Raw genomic sequence first — 6,000 nt, 5'->3', positions numbered from 1 at the left:
GCATAACAAGGCCAGGATTCTGAGTTCTTGAGAGAGAAAATGGTGATGGTTGGAGGAATGTGAATTCCTCCAACAGACCAAATGGGGGCTTCAAATAGAAACGAATCTTCTGGTGGCAAAAATCGTATTTGACTTCAGACTTTCTAGGAGGAAGCCAGCTGCTGTGAGGATGAGAAGCCGGCATCCACAGAGCTAGAGGTCTTCTCTCTGCCCTCCGCAGAGCCAGCAGGTGTCCCTTCGCTGGTACTGCACAAGGACAAGGGCTTCCGAGAGTGTCCCATGTGCATGCTCCCTCATTTCCTGCCTCCCTCACTCTCCTCCTCCACGCTGCTACCCCCACTTAGACTCTCCCCCATTGATGGTCTAAGCCTCCGGCTCCCAGACGTGGCCTTGGAAGACAGTGCTCTCAGGGAATGCTCCCAGGTTGCAGAACCAAGTGTGGCCCATCTGGCCGAATGGGGGACTCACACCTCTGCTTTGGAAAGGAGGCTTTGCCAGCCTATTCAGCAGGACGTGGTCAAAGTAGAGATAAAGGCCTGCGCTTACATAGTGAACTCTTCTAATCAGATATTTACAGATATTAACTTATTAACAACAACCCTGTGTGTTAGGTAATTACGAACCCATTTGACAGATGAGTAAACCGAGGTACAGAGAAGTTAAATGACTTGCTTCGGGTCAAACAGATAGGAGGCACAAGGACTTGAATCTGGGCGATTTGCCTCCAAAGTCCTCGTACTTGACAGTGTCTTTTCTGCCCTCCGAGATGAGGATTCTCTTACGTTAGCCTTTTTATTGCAAGTGACAAAACCCAACCCAAGGACACTGCAGCCAGACAAAGCAGCAGTTGCAAAGGCTTAAGAGGCCTGAATGGGAAGGCGTGTGGTTAGTGAAGGTTTTAAGTTACTGGAGACAGAGATGGAGGGAAATCACAGGCGGGATCTCGGTCGGGCCCGGTGCGTGGAGGCAGGGGCTCGCTGCAAGGACCCCGAGCTAAGGATACCAACTGTCCTATCCCTGAAGCTGGGGGCGAGGAGACGGGCGAAGCGAGCGTGGCCTGCAAGCCAGTGCTCTCTGCGCCTGCGTCTCTCACACACCTGCTGCTCCCAGTGCTCCTCTTTTTCCTTATGTATTTTTTTGTAGTTTTCCAAGTCTTTTCTGCCTCAGACTCCCCGGAGAGTGAGTGCTCCGTGGAGGGAGCTTTGATTTGTCTCAGCTCTCTGGGAGGGGCAGTCTTTGCCACAGATTAAGTGTAGCTGAACGCCTATTCCCATGTAAGTCTGGTTCTTTTAATTCAAGATTCAATAGGAGGGGCGTGCTGTGCCGCCCTGGGAGCTGGCAGGGGCCACAGACCGAAGCCTCCTTTCTTCCAGGTGTGTGGTCTCTGATTTATCTTTTTTCCCTTTGCCACTCCTCACTCTCACCCCTGCCAGTTTTGAGTTCTCCCTGAATCCACACAGTGAACTGACTTAGAAGACAGAGCCCCCATCCTCCCTATTTCCCCACCCACCATCGGGATGTAATAGGGCGAGGGGCACAGAGCAGCCTGGTGACCTAGCCAAGCACCTATTGTTATGGCGCGAACAATTCTAAGACCCACGGAGCCAATTGAGATTAATTATGAGTCTTTATTAGCCGGCTGGCGACTGACTCTCTACCACGCAGGGTTAGAGAAAATCAGCCCCGAGCTTCCAGAGGAGGCAGCTTATAAGGTCTCCTACTACATCTTTGAATGAACAGATAGATTATACAAGAAGCAGAAGTTAGTCGTTAACTTTTTGTACACAGACAAAGGTATTCGGGGAACTCTTAGATCAAACAGGGCCTAATAGACAGTTTTATCATCTTTACCTTGGAATGTTGTGCTTCTCCCTGGGGCTGGCGCCCGGGGACATCACCTCCCTGTAACTGAGTTACTGCTCTCCCTTGGGGCTGGCGCCTGGAGATACCGCCTCCCTGAAACTGGAGAATTTCCACTTTTACACTATCAGACACTGGTGAGTGGCTTCCTTCTCCTGCTCCTGGTGTGAACTTGAACAAGCCATTGGACCTTCTTGGGCTTCCGCATCATCCTTGAAGTGTCAGGCAAATAACTGGTGACTGCTCCTTCCACGCTCATGCACAGGGAGCAGTAAAAGGACAAAAGGAACAGAAAAGACTTGGTAAGCAGAGACCCCAGTCGTCTTCCTCTGAGATGCCCAGTTCAGAGGGCTCCCATCCCCCCCAGCAAAGGGGCCAGCTGTAAGGAACTTCCAGCTGTTTACCTCAGAATCTGTCAGACTCCTGTGGTTGGGGCATAGGATGCAGGGAGGCGAGGAGAGACTGGAGACGATTCAGTGTCTGAGCATGTGGAGTGGGTGGAGATGAAGGCTGTGGGTTGACATACTTGGTAGGTATGGTCAAGGCTGTTATGAATGCAGCCTCCTCCCTCCCCTCCAGCTAGCTGCAGCCCGGAGAGAGGAGAGACACAGGGAACCAAGCATGGAGAATTAGATGGAGAGGGGACAGGTCCATTTTGGGAAGCAGGGGCCAGAGGGTTGGGGGCTGTACAGGAAGAAGGACAATCAGCCAACTATCCCTGGCATCTGTATCCTGTGAAAGACAATGAGGTCCCAGCTTGAGATTTGTCCTTACACACCCTCTGCTGAATGCCTGGGAGCCCCGGAGAATCCGCGGAGAGGGATTTTGGAGGCCTCAAGGACAACTGCTTTGCTTCACGAGTGAGGAAGAGGAGGCCGCGAAAGAGGACGGAAGGTGCTCAAGTCCTCAGAACTTGTAAGTTGTGGAGCTAAGAATTAGATTTATTTGCTGAGGCTTCTAGACATTTCTCATCATCTAGAATTATCTCCCCTAAACCTAACCAATACTTGAATTGGGTAGGGGGCTCTGGGTGTGACTTCTGATCACTGGGGCCTTCAGCCCTGACATCAAGCCCGTTTGATGGCAACACTACATGGTACAGGCCAGAGCAGACTGGGTCTGGGCTCCACCTCAGCTTCCTTTGCCACCTTGGCCCAATCTTGTTTTGTCCCTGGGACTGGTTTCCTCATCTGGGGTCATTACACTTGCCCTCTTGTGCTTCACGGGGTCAGAGGCTAAAATGGGAGGATTCTCTCTTCCCACATCTGCAATTTAATTACAGACTAATTCTTGACCCAGCCTGATGGGCGATTCTAAAATGTACCTGTAGAAAGTAGGAGGCTTGGGCTTCCCTAAGCCACATCATTTTTCCGGGATCCCGGGAAGGACCTGAAGACCAGAGGGTGGGACAACCTGTGCGGCGCCTGAGTGACACTCCCATTAGGCCTAGCGTCCCCACCCCTGACCGAGAAGCACTGTGGCTTTATGGATCTTAGAGATAAGAGTTTACATTTATTTTTTAATATTCCAGGCTTTCCACGTGTGTTATTTCACTTAAGTGTCATCATCTCCCCAGTTACTATTATTGTCCTCATTTTATGCATGAGGAAGTTGAGGCTTGGACAAAGTAAATATGTTAAGTCACACAGCCAGTAAGTGCCGGTGCCAGGACTTGAACCAGGGTGTAGTGGATTCTAGAGCCTTGCCCCACCACCCTCTGCCTCTGCTGGCCTTGAGTGGGCTGTTCTGCCTGGTCAGCTGGCTGGTAGAAGAGCAGGACCCAGTCCCCCGTCCTGGGCGCAAACCGCCCAGCGCATGTTCCTCAGGCATCCAGCTTGTTACCCAGTTCAGTTTGCAAAGTTAACAAACTATCCCAAGTTCCTACCAGGCTCCAGTTTTACTTCTGGGGCTGCCCATTCCCCCACACCCGCCTGTCCTGGCTTCTCCATCCCCAAGGAAGCAGGGGCCTTTCCCCTGATCTCCGGCCAGGCCCAGTGCAACTCCTGGTCCCCGACGCCCCTGTCCCCACCCCCCACCCCCGGGCTTGTGGCCTGCAGCAGAAGCGCAGTCCCCTCTGTGCCTGCCTCTCGCTTTCAGAACCTTGTCTCACAGACTCGCCTCTGCAGAGGGCCGTGCTCCGTTTGCCGCTTTTTGGCCACAGCCGCAGCTATTCCAACCTGAGGCGAACCGCTCTTCTGTCTGACCCGTTTCTGAACCGGTTTTGCTCTTTCCTCTCTTCTTCCCTTTACCGCCCATCTTGTCCTTCCTTCCCATGAGGACCTCAGAGCATCGCCCCTGGCTTTTGACCCCTGACCCCTGACCCTACCACTTTCCCTGACACTACCACTTCACCTTGGCCCTCCAGTCGGATGCCCGGCCGGTGGCCTACTTTGCCCCCTTAATGTTCCTTTCTACTGTCTGGCTCTCTCAATCCTAAAATCTTCCTCGATGACTCCTGTCTGCTATCTCATTTGGGGCAGAATAGACAGGTAATTGGTTCTTGGGGTAAATGGATCTAGTTTGAATCCTGGTCCCTGCCAACAGCCGTGTGACCTTGACCAAGATTTGACTATATTTCTTTGGGGTGTCGTGCAGAGATCATGACATCCAAACTGTAAGGCACCTAGTACTTGTACAATAAGCTCGCAACAAATGGTAGCAATTTAACTATTAATAATGAAGCCTTTTCAGGGAATTTCTATGATAATGAATTTGAAAGTGGTTGGCAACTTTAAAGTGTTTCTCCTTGACTGGAAATGTCTTGCGGGCGGGAGCCTTGTCTTTTGTACACCATGTCTGGTACATGGAAGGCCCTTGATGTATACATTTATTTCTGGATGAATGAATAAACTTACACCATCCTCAATTCTTATTTTTTAGTATGGCTTCTTCCTAATTATAAAAATACATGTTTTATTGAAGAAAAATTGAAAAATACTTTTAAAAAATAGGAAAATATACTAGCTGCGATCCTACTCCCTAGAGAATAGCCACAGTTAATGTTTTGATATATGTCCCTGTAGCCCTTTTTCTGTGCTTATATATATTTCAAAACTTTTATACTCTGGTTTTTCAGTTAACAAAATGAGCATTTCTCTGTGTTCTTAAATAACTTTCACAAGCATAATTTTAAGTGCCACATATATTATTCTGTGACATGAATGCATCATAATTTACGTAACCAATAGACAATATTTGGATATTTAAGTTGTTTCCATTTTTCACCATTATAAATAAAGCTGCAATGAACATCCTTCTGTAAAAACCTTTGTGTATATCTCTGAATTAAGATTTTCTACCAAGAATAAATTCTACAAAGTCAATGACTAGATGCAAGAGTGAACATTTTAAGGCCCCCATTATTGTTAAATGATTCTTCAGAGAAGCGGCACTAACTGATACTCTCCCCATTACCAAAGTTAAGAATTCTTGCCACCAGAATATTATCACTTAATATAAAATAATCTTGCCACATGCAGAGCATAGAACCTTCTTTTGTATGACGGTGGTTCTGCCCTGGACGTAGGCAGTGTGTGCAGTTGTACCAGGGTTTTGCCCCTTTGGCACTATTGACATTTGGACTGGATAGTTCTGTGTTGTGGGGGGCTGCCCTGTGCACTGTAGGGTGGTTGGCAGTATCCCTGGGCTCTACCCACCAAATGCCAGTTGCATTCCTGGCCCCTCAGTTGTGATAATCAATAACGTCACCCAACATTGCCAAATGTCCCCTGGGGGACAAAATCACTCCTAGTTGAGAAAAACTGAGTTACAGGGCAACTGTATTAACTCTTTATTGGTTGTAAGTAACAGAAACCAACTCTAAGCAAAAATGGGAACTTTATGAGAAAATCCTGGGGTATCATGGAGCCCTAGGGCACAGATGCCACTGGGCCTTCTCCTTTCAGGTCTGACTCATTCTTCTCTCTCGCTGCGGACTGGCCTCCTCTCCACTGGCCTACGCGGAGGAGACGGCCACCACTAACGTTTCTGAAGTTTCACATTCCTCTTGTTTGTAAGGAAGCCAGACCTTACTGGACTCTCTTGGCTCCAAATCCAAATTCTGAAGGAAGAAATCTGATTGGCCAAGCTCAGGTTGGCTTCCACCGCTGGTCCAATCATGTGGCTGTGGGAGAAGGAGTA

General features: G+C 49.1%; 1 long non-coding RNA gene across 6 annotated transcripts in view; it reads left to right on the top strand.

The window, feature by feature from the left end:
- Positions 1-1,742: 1,742 nt before the first annotated feature.
- Positions 1,743-6,000, top strand: part of LOC120617969 (uncharacterized) — a 47,941-nt gene continuing 43,683 nt past the window's right edge. For 5 of the 6 annotated variants that reach the window (XR_005657107.1, XR_005657106.1, XR_005657109.1 and 2 more), the window contains exon 1: positions 1,743-2,775. This is a non-coding gene — a long non-coding RNA (uncharacterized LOC120617969). The remainder of the gene's footprint in view (positions 2,776-6,000) is intronic. The other variant, XR_005657110.1, reaches the window with a different exon arrangement.

Source organism: Pteropus medius, unplaced genomic scaffold (assembly GCF_902729225.1).
Source record: "Pteropus medius unplaced genomic scaffold, Ma_sr-lr_union100, whole genome shotgun sequence".
NCBI classification, from domain to species: domain Eukaryota; kingdom Metazoa; phylum Chordata; class Mammalia; order Chiroptera; family Pteropodidae; genus Pteropus; species Pteropus medius.
This window is presented reverse-complemented; position numbering and strand designations above follow the sequence as displayed.